At 36.1% G+C, this 13,730-nt stretch overlaps 1 long non-coding RNA gene across 1 annotated transcript in view; it reads left to right on the top strand.

The window, feature by feature from the left end:
- Positions 1–12,515, top strand: part of LOC103784564 (uncharacterized) — a 141,254-nt gene extending 128,739 nt beyond the window's left edge. Inside the window, exon 18 of the long non-coding RNA XR_010110050.1 lies at positions 8,206–12,515. This is a non-coding gene — a long non-coding RNA (uncharacterized LOC103784564). The remainder of the gene's footprint in view (positions 1–8,205) is intronic.
- Positions 12,516–13,730: the final 1,215 nt, after the last annotated feature.

Below are 13,730 nucleotides of genomic sequence, written 5' to 3'. Positions count from 1 at the left end.
ATAGATATATATGTCTAAATATAGATATATAGATAATATAAATATAGCTATATCTCCAGCTTTGGAGCACACAGATGTATAAAGCAAATATTATTAGAGCTAAAGAGAGAGACAGATCCCAATATAATAATAGCTAGAGGCTTTGATACCCTACTTTTAGTATTAGGCAGATCTTCCAGACATAAAATCAACAAAGAAATATTAGACTTAATCTGTACCATAAAACAAATGAACTCACTAGATATTTGCAGAACATTTTATTCAATAGCTACAGAATACACATTTTTCTCCTCAGCATAGACAGACCATATGTTCACAATACAAGTCTTAAAATATTCAGATAAATGAAGTAATATCAAGCATCTTCTCTGAACACAATGAAATAAAACTTGAAATCAAAAACATGAGGAATTTTGGAAACCATACAAACATATGGAAATTAAACTACATGCTCCTGAACAACCAGTGAGTCAATGAAGAAATGAAGAAGGAAATTGAAAAATTTCTTGAAACAAGTGATAATCAAAACACAACATACCAAAACTTACAGGATACAGAAAACATGGTACTAAAAGAGAAATTTATAGATATAACTACCTGCATCAAAAAAGAAGAAATAAATAACCTGACCAAAAAAATATAACTAGATTGTTTGTAACACAAAAGATAAATGCTTAAGGGAATGGATAGCCTATTTACCATGATGTGATTATTATATATTGCATGCCAATATCAAAGTATCTCATGTACCTCATGAGTATATGCACCTACTATGTAGCCACAAAAATTAAAAACTAAAAACAAAATTTAAAAACCCCCCAAAACAAAAGGCCATTCCACCAATCAATCAAGTCAGGTGCATCAAGATTATGAGTAGCATGGTAAGGCCAGTGAATTCCATGAGCAAAAGTCCATTGTCACACTTGTTTGAGTTTGAAGTAAGTTCCTTAGTCAGAAGGAATGCTGTGTGGAATACTACGACAGTGGATAAGGCATTCTGTAAGTCCAAGGATGATATTTTTGGAAGAAACTTTGCATACAGGGAACATAAATCTATGTCCAGGGTAAGTGTCTGTTTCAGTAAGAACAAAACTCTGTCCCTTCCATGATGGAATCAGTCCAATGTAATCAACCTACCCTCAGGTATCTAACTGATCACCTCAGAGAATGGTGTCATATTGTGGGCTCAGTGTTGTTCTCTGCTACAGCCAGATTGGGCATTCAGAGGTGGCTATACAAATAAATTATATATCAGTTTTATTTTGTGTTGTTTTAATGATTTTTCATTTGTTTATTCTAACAGATAACAGTTTCTTGAACAAAGGAAGGGAGAAAGAAATTAGGATTTTTTTTTATTGTATTCACACTACCTGTGAAGCAGTATGATCTTTTCAGGAAAGGAGCTTAGACCAATTTTAAATGTAGTTTTGCAAGCTATATGGAATTCTATTGCATAGAAAGCCCCAATTTCTTGCTGGCTATTGACAATAGGCTGACTAAATTCCTTCCCAAGTGAGCTTCTTGCAAGTGGAAGAATTCTTCATAAAATCCATCAAGGCTGGGCACGGTTGCTCACGCCTGTAATCCTAGCACTTTGGGAAGCCGAGGCGGTTGGATCACCTGAGATCAGGAGTTCGAGACCAGCCTGGCCAACATGGCAAAACCCCATCTCTGCTAAAAACAAAAATTAGCCAGGCATGGTGCCAGGCGCCTATAATCCCAGCTACTCAGGAGGCTGAGGCAGAAGAATCACTTGAACCCAGGAGGCAGAGGGTGCAGTGAGCTGAGATCGCACCACTTCACTCTAGCCTGGGTGAAAGAGCAAAACTCCGTCTCAAAACAACAACAACAAAAATCCATCAAGGGAGAGTCAGCCAGCAGGACAGAAATTATAATCTAATGTAACATAATCATTCAAGTAACATACCATCACCATTGCAAATTTTCCAGGCAGAAAATCAATAAATTGATTTTCACAGCAGGCAAGTCACGTTTTCTGACCACACACACAGACAGTGAATTACAGTTCAAGGTTATGTATACTTACAGGTGAGGACCACTGGGAAAAATTTTAGCATCTGCACATCACATTAGGTCTTCTCCATTCTGCAAGAGTTTCTTAGTCTTATTTTTCATGACCTTTGCTCTTCTGAAATGTACTGGTCAGGCATTTTGTAGAATGACCAACAATATAAATTCGTCTGATAATTTCTTATGATTAGACTAGTGATGCGTAGTAAATTAAACACATTCATCTAAGTTTAAAGTCAAGAAAAACTAAACAATATAGTCTTTCAAATTACAAAGAGATAAAAATAATAAAGAAAATTAGGTAATGCCAAAGACTGAATTCACAATAATAGTTACATTCAGTGGTTAAAGATGATGAAATTAAGGAGATACATTAAAGGGACATGAGCAATATTACTGATGTGATGATTTTTAAGCTAAACATTACTTTAAAGCAGAGAAACTTTTAAATTTGATAATATTTTTAGGTTTACAGAACAATTGCAAATATAGTAAAAGAGACTTTTCTTATGCTCAATGAAGTTTCCTTTTATTATTAAACTCTTAGATTTGTGCAGGACAGTATTCACAATTAAACTAAAAATACAGTATATAATCTTTAACTACAATTTACAATTTATTCAGATGTTCTCAATTTTCACTTAATATCCAGTTTCTGTTCCAGGATTCTATCCAGGGTACCATATCACATTTAGTATCTGTCTCCTTAGATACAGAGATGGTGACAGTTTCTCACCATTTCCTTGTTTGTGGTGACATTGACATTCCTACTTTGGAATTTCTCTGATGTTTCTCTGATCATTGCCCTGAATTTGTGAATCATCTCTGATGATTGCAGAATCACAGAGGTAGTGCCCTTCTCCCACATTATATCAAAGGCAACATGCTATCTACATGCTATATCGTGGTTTATGTTAATTTAATCACCTAGATGAGTAGTTTTTTATCAAATTTCTCTAAAAACACCTTTTTTTCCCTTTCCATACTTAATGTTTAAAAAAGTGACTATATGCAACACACACTTAAGAAGTGGGGGATCATGCTCCACTCCTTATGAGCAGTGTGTCTACAAAAGTTATTTAGAACCCTCACCATAAGCATGTGTCTATTCTTCTTTGCTTATTAAATATTCAATAATTTATTCATATTAATATGAAAACCTGGATTTTTTAAAATTTTACCTATGCTAATGCATTTGTTTTATTGCTCTCATTGTTCAGTGATGGCCATTGGAATGTCTTTCAGTTAGATTCTCTCATTTTGAAATATCCTCATGATTAGCGTTTAATTTACTGTTGGTTACTTGGATATTTGTGTTGTTGTTTGACATTTTCTTTAGTTCTGGCACTACTAGATGCTCCAGGCTCATTGTGTTTTATTCCCCCACCCAAGCCTAGTATTCACTTTTTTTCATGAAACCCTAGTTTCTTTGAGTGGAAAATGAAATCACAAACTAAGATCTCGACACCGGGTATACTCATTGCTCCTGACATTCTTCTCTTTCTTCTTGCAGTTTTATCAATTTCTGCCTCCTATAGTTTACACTGTGTTATTAGGTGCATATGCTATAACCATTGTTATATCTTGTTGATTTAAGGCCCTGTCAGCTGACAAAGGAAAGAAATATATCTGTGTTTACTCATAAATATAAACGTTTGCATAAATATTTCAGCACGTCTATACATATCTATATGAAATTAAACATATGTTTATATTGCTTCCAGCACCACATGATCTAATTCATTACCTTATGAATCAATCTACCTATTCATTTATTTGTATGTAGTCTAAAACTCTAACAGTGACCAAGTTGATTCTGTTAACTTAATCATACCATCTTTTTGTTCCCAAAGAACCTTAGTTGAACTTTTGGTGAACGATATTAGAAACAAAGTTTGGGGCAGTGGGTATACTCCTTACTGCTAGGAATGGATTGATTCTATGATATGTCATCTGAGAGAACAAAGAGATGTATATGTGTATATAGTAACTCTCTCTCACATACACATATATGTGTGTGCGTGTGTATAATATATATGTATATATGATATTATTTCTAATACCATTCACCAAAAATACCACTAAGATTCCAAAAAGATGGTACGATTAAGTTAACAGAACCAATTTGGTCACCATTAGAGTTTTAGACTACACACAAGTGAATGAATAGATAGGTTGATTCATAGGGTACTGAATATATACATGTATTTCTACATTTGTCCATATATATCTGGCTAGAATTAAGCATGAATTTCTACAAATGTCTTCAGCACTACTTGAATATAATCTAGTAAACATTAATCTTTCCACCAATTCCCACTACTTGCTATGTAACCTCTCACTCTAACAGTGAGACAGTTGGCCAACTTTATGTAATCAGTGAGTCCCAAAATACATGCAATGTGGTTTCAGAATTGGTAATTCACACCCTCATGGGAAAGAACATTACCAACTAGAGTACTTATGTACAAATCCTTTGACCTTTAGACTTAGGAAAGCTTATATTCTAGGTTTCTTGGGTTAGTCCCATTTGCCCCCATGCTCTTTATAAGGCATCTTTATAAATTTATTACACAATTATATTATTTTGTCTGCATTGTTCCCTGGGATCCTCCAAGTTATTAAATAATGCTTATTGTTTTTGTAAAGTTTCACTCTTTCTGATGTAAAGTTCTTTGGGATATGAAGAATAGTATCATTACCACACTATTATAGCATCATAGAAAATAATTTTAATGCTTAAAAATAAAATCTGTATTTCACCTCTTTGACCTTCCTCCCTCAAGACCATACTACTATTTTTTAAATATCTCTATAACTTCATCTTTTCAATAATATCATATTAATGGAATTACACAGTATATACTCTTTTTCTAACTGGCTTCTATTTCTTAAGAATATGCTTAAGATTTCAGAAGTATATCTCTTAATGGTTTAGATTTGCATTTGACTAAGGACCAAAGGTGTTGAAAATAGTTTTATGTTCTTATTACACATTTGTATAGTTTCTTTGGGAAATGTTTATTTACACAACTTTTAATTAGGATATTTCCCTTTTTATTTTCAAACTGTAAGTGTTCTATGTCTTCAAACAATAGTCTCCTGTCACTCATATTATTTGCACACATTTCTCCCATTCTTTGGGTTGTCTGGATTCCATACTTTGAATCACTAAAGTTTTAGTTCTGATAAAATGAAATTTACCTATTTTTTCTTCTGTCACTTTTATATTCGTATTAGGCCATTCTTGCATTCTTGCATTGCTATACAGAAATAACAGAGACTGGGTAATTTATGGAAATAAAAAGGGTTTAATTGGCTCACGGAACTGCAGACTGTACGGTAAAAATGGTGCTGACATCTGCTCGGCTCGTAGGGAGGCCTCAGGAAGCTTCCAGTCACAGTGGAAGGTGAAGAGGGAGCAGGCTTGTCACATGGTGAAAGTAGGAGCAAGAGAGAGAGAGCCAGGAGCCACACTCTTTTAACAGCCAAATATCTCAAGAAATCACTCACTGTGTTGAGGACAGCATCAAGGGGATGGTGCTAAAACTTTTTTTTTTTTTTTTTTTTTTTTGAGACGGAGTCTTGTTCTGTTGCCCAGGCTGGAGTGCAGTGGCATGATCTTGGCTCACTGCAGCCTCTGCAATTCTGCTGCCTCAGCCTCCCAAGTAGGTGGGACTACAGGTGCACTCCACCACGCCTGGCTAATTTTTGTATTTTTAGTAGAGACAAGGTTTCACCATGTTGGCCAGGATGTTCTTGATCTCCTGACCTCGTGATCCATCTGCCTTGGCCTCCCAAAGTGCGGGGATTACAGGCGTGAGGCACTGTGCCTGGCCCACTCATGTTTTATTTTTTAATTTGCTCCTTTCCCAGTAGCTATAGACACTGGTTGGAGTCCATGATTCCTTCCACATCACTTTCATAATTGTGTACATGATATTTCTTTGTACTCATCACCCACAGTGTAGACAAGCTTTCTCTTCTTACTCTTTAATGAGTGATTACTAAAATTTTTTTCAGTTCTCAATGATGTAAAATAGTGCTGCCTTAAAAATGTGTACATACCTGTGCTGTAGTCAGCATACATTTTTACATTGGCTTGTAAAAGGGGAATTGCAATATTTTATTTTTTTCAGCTAGCATAATACTTTTAAAATATTTTTACACTCCTGACTTTTTAGATTTTCATTTTGTTGACTTAGTCTATAATTTATCCTTCTCCCTATTATTTAACTGATCCACTGATGTCCATTGTTCTAGGCTGAAACTCTGACACTCCTCTGACTTGGTTTATATGTGAATAGATGGCTGAGTGTCCCAGCTAGTGAAGATAGGACTCCTCAAACTGGGTTGAACAGGGGTTGTCTCACCTTAAACCACCAACAGACACGAAGTAAGAAGAGATCAGAAAAAATCAGAACTCCAACAAACAGACTATGATTTAACTAGGGCTTACAATTTGGGGGGTCTTAATGATAGCATGATTAACTTCAGAGGAACACATTCTCCTGTGAAGGAAGCATCCCTGGGTGATTCTCTGAGATTCAGTAGAATATGATTCCTGTGCAAGTGGTGCAATTTTCTCATTCTGGAAATGGGGATATCTAGAAAGATATTCGAGGTTTATGAAACATGAGCAACCAACAGAGCAGGACATTGATACTTCACAATAATACTTTTACTGCACATTAATAGATGGACATTTGTTTTCCCAAGTATGTCAGCAGTCTATCTGTGGGCTTCAATACTGTACACAGAAAATTTTAAGGACAAATATTGAAAAAAATAATTATATTAGAGCCTGGCACCATTTAATTTTATTTCACTGCATATAAAGAGCAGGCCTACACTCTGCAAAATCTATAGACTGTAACATTTATGTAGTGAGGAGCAAAGACAAGATTGTTCCCAAATTTAAAAGAAACAAGGTTTTCTAGGCAACAAATAGAAGAGATAAGCCTTACCAGTTTCCTCTTGTTGGAACTAATTGTGTTCTACTCCTATAGAAGCTCTCCTTCCGTAATTTCACAATGTAGTGAGTTTATTCGCCATACTCAAGACGACATAGCAAAGACAAGTTCGTGTCACATGGGGTGGTTCAGTCTACTCACACACTTCATTCATCTAATTTCTAAGGAATATTCACTTATCGTTGGGCTGGTTGCAAGATTGCTGTATCATATAAAGGCCTCTGTCTTTTTGAAGTCTGGTATGAAATGAAAGTGTTGAAAACCAAGTACATCCAAATGGCTTCCTTCTGTGTCTTTGCCTTTTTCTTCTAATCTATTCCCATATTTCTATGATCCATCTCTCAGTAATGATGGCAGATGGAAGCTGGCAAAAATGCTTCTCCCATTTGTTCACTGGATATGGAGAACGGCTTGATTACATCAGAAATCTTCTCCAGACTCTCAGATCCAGCTTCTCCTATCATTGTGTCTTCCAAATCCATGCCACACCACAGCCTGGAAACTCCCTTGAAGTAGTAACTTGAGGCAATAGAAGAGCTCATGTCATTGTTTGACAGTTCTCAGGTGTCTCTATATTTTTTGTTGTTGTTGTTTTCACATGTGGGTGAGGGATATCTAATCCCTACCAGTTCCTCCACAACATCTTGATTCATTCTGCCTGCAACTATTCAGTCATTTCTCTTACCCCTTTCTGTATACTTGTAGTTAACCGTATTATGGTGAATAAGGAGTATTGTGGGTAAAACTCACAGAAAAAGACAGATAAGGGAACTGTCATGTGTTATACTAAAGAGAAGGTCAGAATTGACCAATGCACAATGTCTGTAGGAGTCTCATTGTGGGGACATACAGTATATGTCTCAACTGATATGCTCCTTACTACATAATGTATTTAAAGTGATGAATATCCTAATTACACTGATTTGATTATGCAAATATACCAAATATTCACATGTACCCCATAAATATGTACCTTCAATATGGAAAGGGTATGGAATCCTTTCCATAACCTTTATGTACCTCTGATATGGAAAGGATAATATCTCTGTCAGTTATACTATTATGCACACAATAGACTTATTTTACACTTGTTGAAAAAACCCTTCTAGAATTATAAAGGAATAAGTTTATTCACACACAGATGAAAACAATATTGTAATTAGATCATAAATGACTGAAATTCTGATTCTTATTGTTCTAGGTCAGATTTTTCACAGATCCATAGATATCTTATCATCCTCTGTGGCATGAAGACTAATGGCAATAAAACATTTCTCAATAAAGGAGGCTATACCATTGTCTGTGTGATTTCCACTTTCCCTGTTGACACTTATTCTGCCAGTTTTGATGTAGGTCATCTTGCCAGAAGATGAAAGCAGATTTCAGGTGAAGTTCATACACATGTAGACATTAAAAACTGTCAAGGCTACTACCAGGCTAACAGCAATTGTAAAACTTGAAAACAAAACATGATTAAAATAGGTAAAATGCAATAAACAATAAAGATTTGAAAATATTTATTCAGAGAGACAAATTGATAGAATTGAAACTTGGAGCACAAAAATACTTTATTTTGTCAAAGAAGGTAATGCTTCTTTAGGGATAGTACAAGTGCAGATGTAGAAGTAGCCTGGCCCATGAGAGGGCTAAGAGGCTGGAGAAGAGGCTGAGGGGAAGACAGGGCTCACATCCTACCCTGACAACAGAAAGGAAGAAAAGAAACATGTTCACCTTCGCGTTAAAACCCTCTTCAGATTGAAAGAAATAGAGAGCTTATTGGGAAGTGGGCAAGTATATAGTTGAGGAGTTTGTGAGATTTATAAATTCATCAGTGTAATTCAATATAAAGGTGAATCTTCTGTGTTGCTATTTGTCCACTACAGGGGGACAACACACACAACCTTTTCATATTCTCTGATATTTCAGTCTGGTGAGGGTTCAGAAAACGTAACTGAAAGCTAAACCATAGGTGGAAGAGCTTCCCTTGGGAGCTGAGAGGACAGGCATCAGACTTGTGATGGAAGGGACAAGGAAGGCCTCCAGGAAAAGGAACAATGGAGGAGATTCTGAAGAATGAATCAAGCAAACAGGGGAGAGAAAAAGAAGAGGGAAAAGTGCATATGAAAAAATGCTCAACATCACTAATTGTTAGAGAAATGCAAATGAGAACCACGATGAAATACTATCTCACACAAGTCAGAATGGCTATTATTCAAGTCAAAAATTGCAGATGCTGGTGAGGCTATGGAGGATAAGAAACACTTATACACTGCTGCTGGGAATATAAGTTATTTTAACCACTGTGAAAAACAGTTCGCAGATTTCACAAAGAACTTAGAACTACCATTTGACCCAACAATCCCATTACTGGCTGTATACCCACAGGAATATAAATAGTTCTACCATAAAGACACATGCATGCTTATATTCATTGCAGCACTATTTACAATAGCAGTGACATGGAATCAACCTAGGTGCCCATCTATGTTCGACTTGTTAAAGAAAATGTGGTACGTATACACCACGGAATACTATGCAGCCATAAAATGAAGGAGATCATATCCTTTGCAGCAACATGGTTGCACCTTGAGGTCATTATCCTAAGCAAACTAATGCAGAAACAGAAAACCAAATACCACATGTTGTCACTTATAATTGGGAGCTAAACATGGACTACACATTGACACAAAGAGGGAATAACTAAGACATTGGAGCTTAGTTGAGGTTGGAGGATGGGAAGAGGGTGAGAATCAAAAAAACTATCAAGTACTATGCTCACTACCTGGGTGATGAAATCATTTGCTCAACAAACCCAATGACATGCAATTTTTCATGTAACCAACCTGCATATATACCCCTGAACCAAAAGGCAAATATTAGAAAAAAAAACAAAATCAATCAATTAAAATTATGAGAAAGGCTACAGAAAAACTAAAACTCACATCCTGAATTCAGAGACCAGCCATTTTGTTATATGCAAGCATGAACTTTACCATATTGTTTGATTTATTTCTTCCTGAAGAGCCATAGACATTGGCTGAAGTCCATGATTCTATATACCTTATTTTAAAAAAATCTATATGACATTTACTTGTACAGTTAACATATAATGCACATATGTATTATTTTCCTACTTTTTTATTAGTGATTAATAAAATTGTTTTTGGCTTTCACTGAAATAATAAATGCCACTCAGGAAATGTGTACTTACATTTCCAGAGAGCCAATATTTTTGTCATGTGGTCTTGTAGAAAGGGAATTGCAATCTTATTTTTTTCTTATAAACTAGCATAATATTTTAAAATTTGTGACTTTTTATGCTTTTTTAGCTTTTTATTTACCTTTACTAAGTCAATAATTTACCCACCTGCCTATTATTTTAGCCAATCTTTTGATGTTCATTGTCTTAGGCTGGACCTTTGACACTTGTCTGACACAGTCTATATGTGAATAGATGGCTGAGTGTCCTGGCTAGTGAAGATGGCATTCCTCACCCTAAGTTGAACAGTGTTTTCGTCACCTGAAACCACGAAGACACAACAGCAAGAAGAGGGTATACATAATTCAGGACTCCACAGCAGATGAGAATTTGCCCACAGTGTGGAGGGCCCTAATGCCAACAGGACAGTGTTGAGAAGCACATATTTTCTTTTGAATGAAGCATTTCTACAGAGGGGGTCTCTGAGACTCAAGAGCATATATTTGCTATACAGATAATAAAATCTTCAATCAAATAGCCTAAAAATTCTACTCAAGTGGCTGCATTTGTTCATGATTTATGAGATGTTAGAAACCAATAGAGCAAGACAACTGATAGTTTATGGATGTTTTTACTCCAAATTAACAGAGTAGCTTTTGTTTTGCCAGCTACAGCTGTAATGAGGAGTTCTGTGATTTAACACTGTATCAAGATAATTTCAAGGCCAGATCTTGGTCAAGAACACATGTTTTGCCTATACATTGTGATTGCATTAGAACCAGGCACCATTAACCAAAATTTTCCCGAATATGAAGAGCAATATACTCCATGCAAATAAAACAGCCTGTGGAATGTACATAGTGAAGGACAGAAGCAAGATGATTCTTGAATTAAAGCAAACTGGATGTTTACCAGGGAAGCAAACAGAGTAGATATACATTAACATTATCTTCTTCTTTTGAAAATGATTGTGTTCTTCTCTTATAAATAAAAAGCTCTACTTGCATTATTTCATATTATATTCAGTTTATTGGCCACATATAACAAAATAACGTAGAAAACCCAGGAGAGAGTCATATGAGGTGGATCAGTCTATATATACATGTCATTTCTGACAACTCTAATGAATGACCACTCATCCTTGGGCTTGTTGCAAGACAGCCATGCTATGTAAAAGCATCTGTCTTTTTGCAGACGGGAATAAGATGAAGGATTCAAGGTCAAGTTTACTCAAATAGGTTCTCCTGGGGTCTTTGCCTTTTGTTTCTGGAGTATTTCCGAAGTTCTGTAAACTATGTGTTGGTGGAGTAATTGCAACCTCACCTGTATGAGAGCTGGCATGATTACTCTCTCTCAATTTTACCACTGAATGTGGAGAATGGCTTGATATACTCCTGGCTGTATGCTTCCAGATGACAGTATTAAGGTGAATATGAAACATTATGAATGGAACCCACAGAGAAAGATAAATCAGTAAACTCACATTTGTAACCCTAAAGGTAAAGTTAGAATCAATCTATGCACAGTGCCTATAGGAGTCTTGATGGAGGACATCTCTACATATCATTGAATCAAAAATTTAGATGTATCTAAAGGAAAAGAAGATATCACTGTCAATTAGACTATTACACATAATAGCTTCATTTTATACTTACTGAAAAACCCTCCTAGAATTATAAAGGCATGATTTTTATTCACATAAAGATGAAAGCAACATTGAAAATATCCCTAAATGAATTCACAAATATCTTGACATTCTGATTCTAGTTGTTAATTAGATTTTGACACAGAGATATGAATATCTTAAGACATTAACTTCTGAGGCGAGAAGACTCATGGCAATAAAACATTTCTTCATAAAAAAGGCTGCGACCGTGCATGTTCATTGCAGCACTATTTACAATAGCAAAGACAAGGAATCAATCTAAATGCCCATCAATAATAGACTGGATGAAGAAAATGTGGTACATATACACCATAGAATACTATACAGTCATAACAAGCAATGAGATCATGTCTTTTTCGGGAACATGGATGGAGCTGGAGGCCATTATCCTTCGCAAAATAATGCAGGAACAGAAAAACAAATACCACATGTTCTCACTTATGAGTAGGAGCTAAGTGATGAGAACACATGGACATATAGAGGAGAACAACACACACTGAGGCCTATGGGAGGGTGGAAGGTAGGAGGAGGGAGAGGATCAGAAAAAATATCTAATAGGTACTAGGCTGAATACCTGGGTGATGAAATAATCTGTACAAAAAATATTCACGACCACAAGTTTACCTATGTAACTAACCTGCACTTGTACCCCTGAACTTAAAATAAAAGTTTTTTAAAAGGCTGCATTATTGTCTGTGTGATTTCCGCCTTTCCTGTTGACACACATTCTGCATGTTTTTATACTGGTAATCTTATTTAACATAAAGTGACAACAGAAGATTTCAGGACTAGTTCATCTGTGTGCAATGTAAACTGTTTTGGTTGCCACCAGACTAACAGTAATTGTGATTAAAAATTTAAAGATTACATACAAAGTTGGTAAAATTTGAGTATGTAACCAAAATGTATTTGGAAATGTTTATCAATTGAGCCATGTTAATATACCTGACTCTCAAAGAACAAGACCTTTCTTAGTCAAGGGGACAAAACTGTTCAAAAGAAAAAAAGAGGTTCAGATGAGGTAGAAGCAGCTGGGCCCATGAGAGGGTCTCTACAGTGGATCAAGGATGGGCAGGCTGAAGAAGAGGTGGGCGGGGGGAGGTCAGGATTCATATCCTTTCCTGAGAACAGAAGGGAGTAAAAGAAACAGGCTCATCTTCAAGTTCAAAATTTTTTCAGATAGGAAGAGACTTGGAATTTATTGTAAAGTAGACAAGAATATGGGTGAGGAGTTTGAGAGATTCATGAATGCATTTGCAAAATTTCAAATAAAGGTAAATATTCTCTGTTGATCTTTGTTCACCACACATTTTGGGCTCACAGGGAGCAACACAGACAAAGTTTCAATTTTCTTTGATATTCTGGTCTGGTGGGGATTCAGGAAACTTAACAGAAATCTAAACTACGGGTGGAAGAACTGCCCTTGGGAATGAAAAGGACAGGTTTCAGGCCTGGCATGGGATGGACGAGGGAGACCTCTAGAAGGAGAAGCATTGGAGGAAATTCTGGAGAGTGAGGAGCAGTGAGTCCAGCAGACAGGGGAGGGAAAGGGAAGAGGAAAAGGTGTATCAATGCACAGGCCAGGGCATGAGAAGAGGGCGGTGGACTGGAAGGACTGCTGGGATCAGTCATATGTGAGAAGGTCTGAGCAGAAAGGGCAGACCATGGAGGGACTGGGTGTTAATGCAGGGGAGATATTTTCAAGGAACACACATGTTGTTCACACATCTGTGTCTGTGTGTCTTCTTATGTTTTCTTTCATACTCATACAAACGTCATGATTTTTGTGTTTCTCAGAGTGTGACATGTATTTTGATTTTATTCTTTCTACCCTTTTGCATTTTGCATATAGTAATAGTTA

Source organism: Pan paniscus, chromosome 16 (assembly GCF_029289425.2).
Source record: "Pan paniscus chromosome 16, NHGRI_mPanPan1-v2.0_pri, whole genome shotgun sequence".
Lineage (NCBI taxonomy): Eukaryota > Metazoa > Chordata > Mammalia > Primates > Hominidae > Pan > Pan paniscus.
The sequence above is the reverse complement of the archived record's forward strand: the minus strand, read 5'-3'. Positions and strand labels throughout refer to the sequence as shown.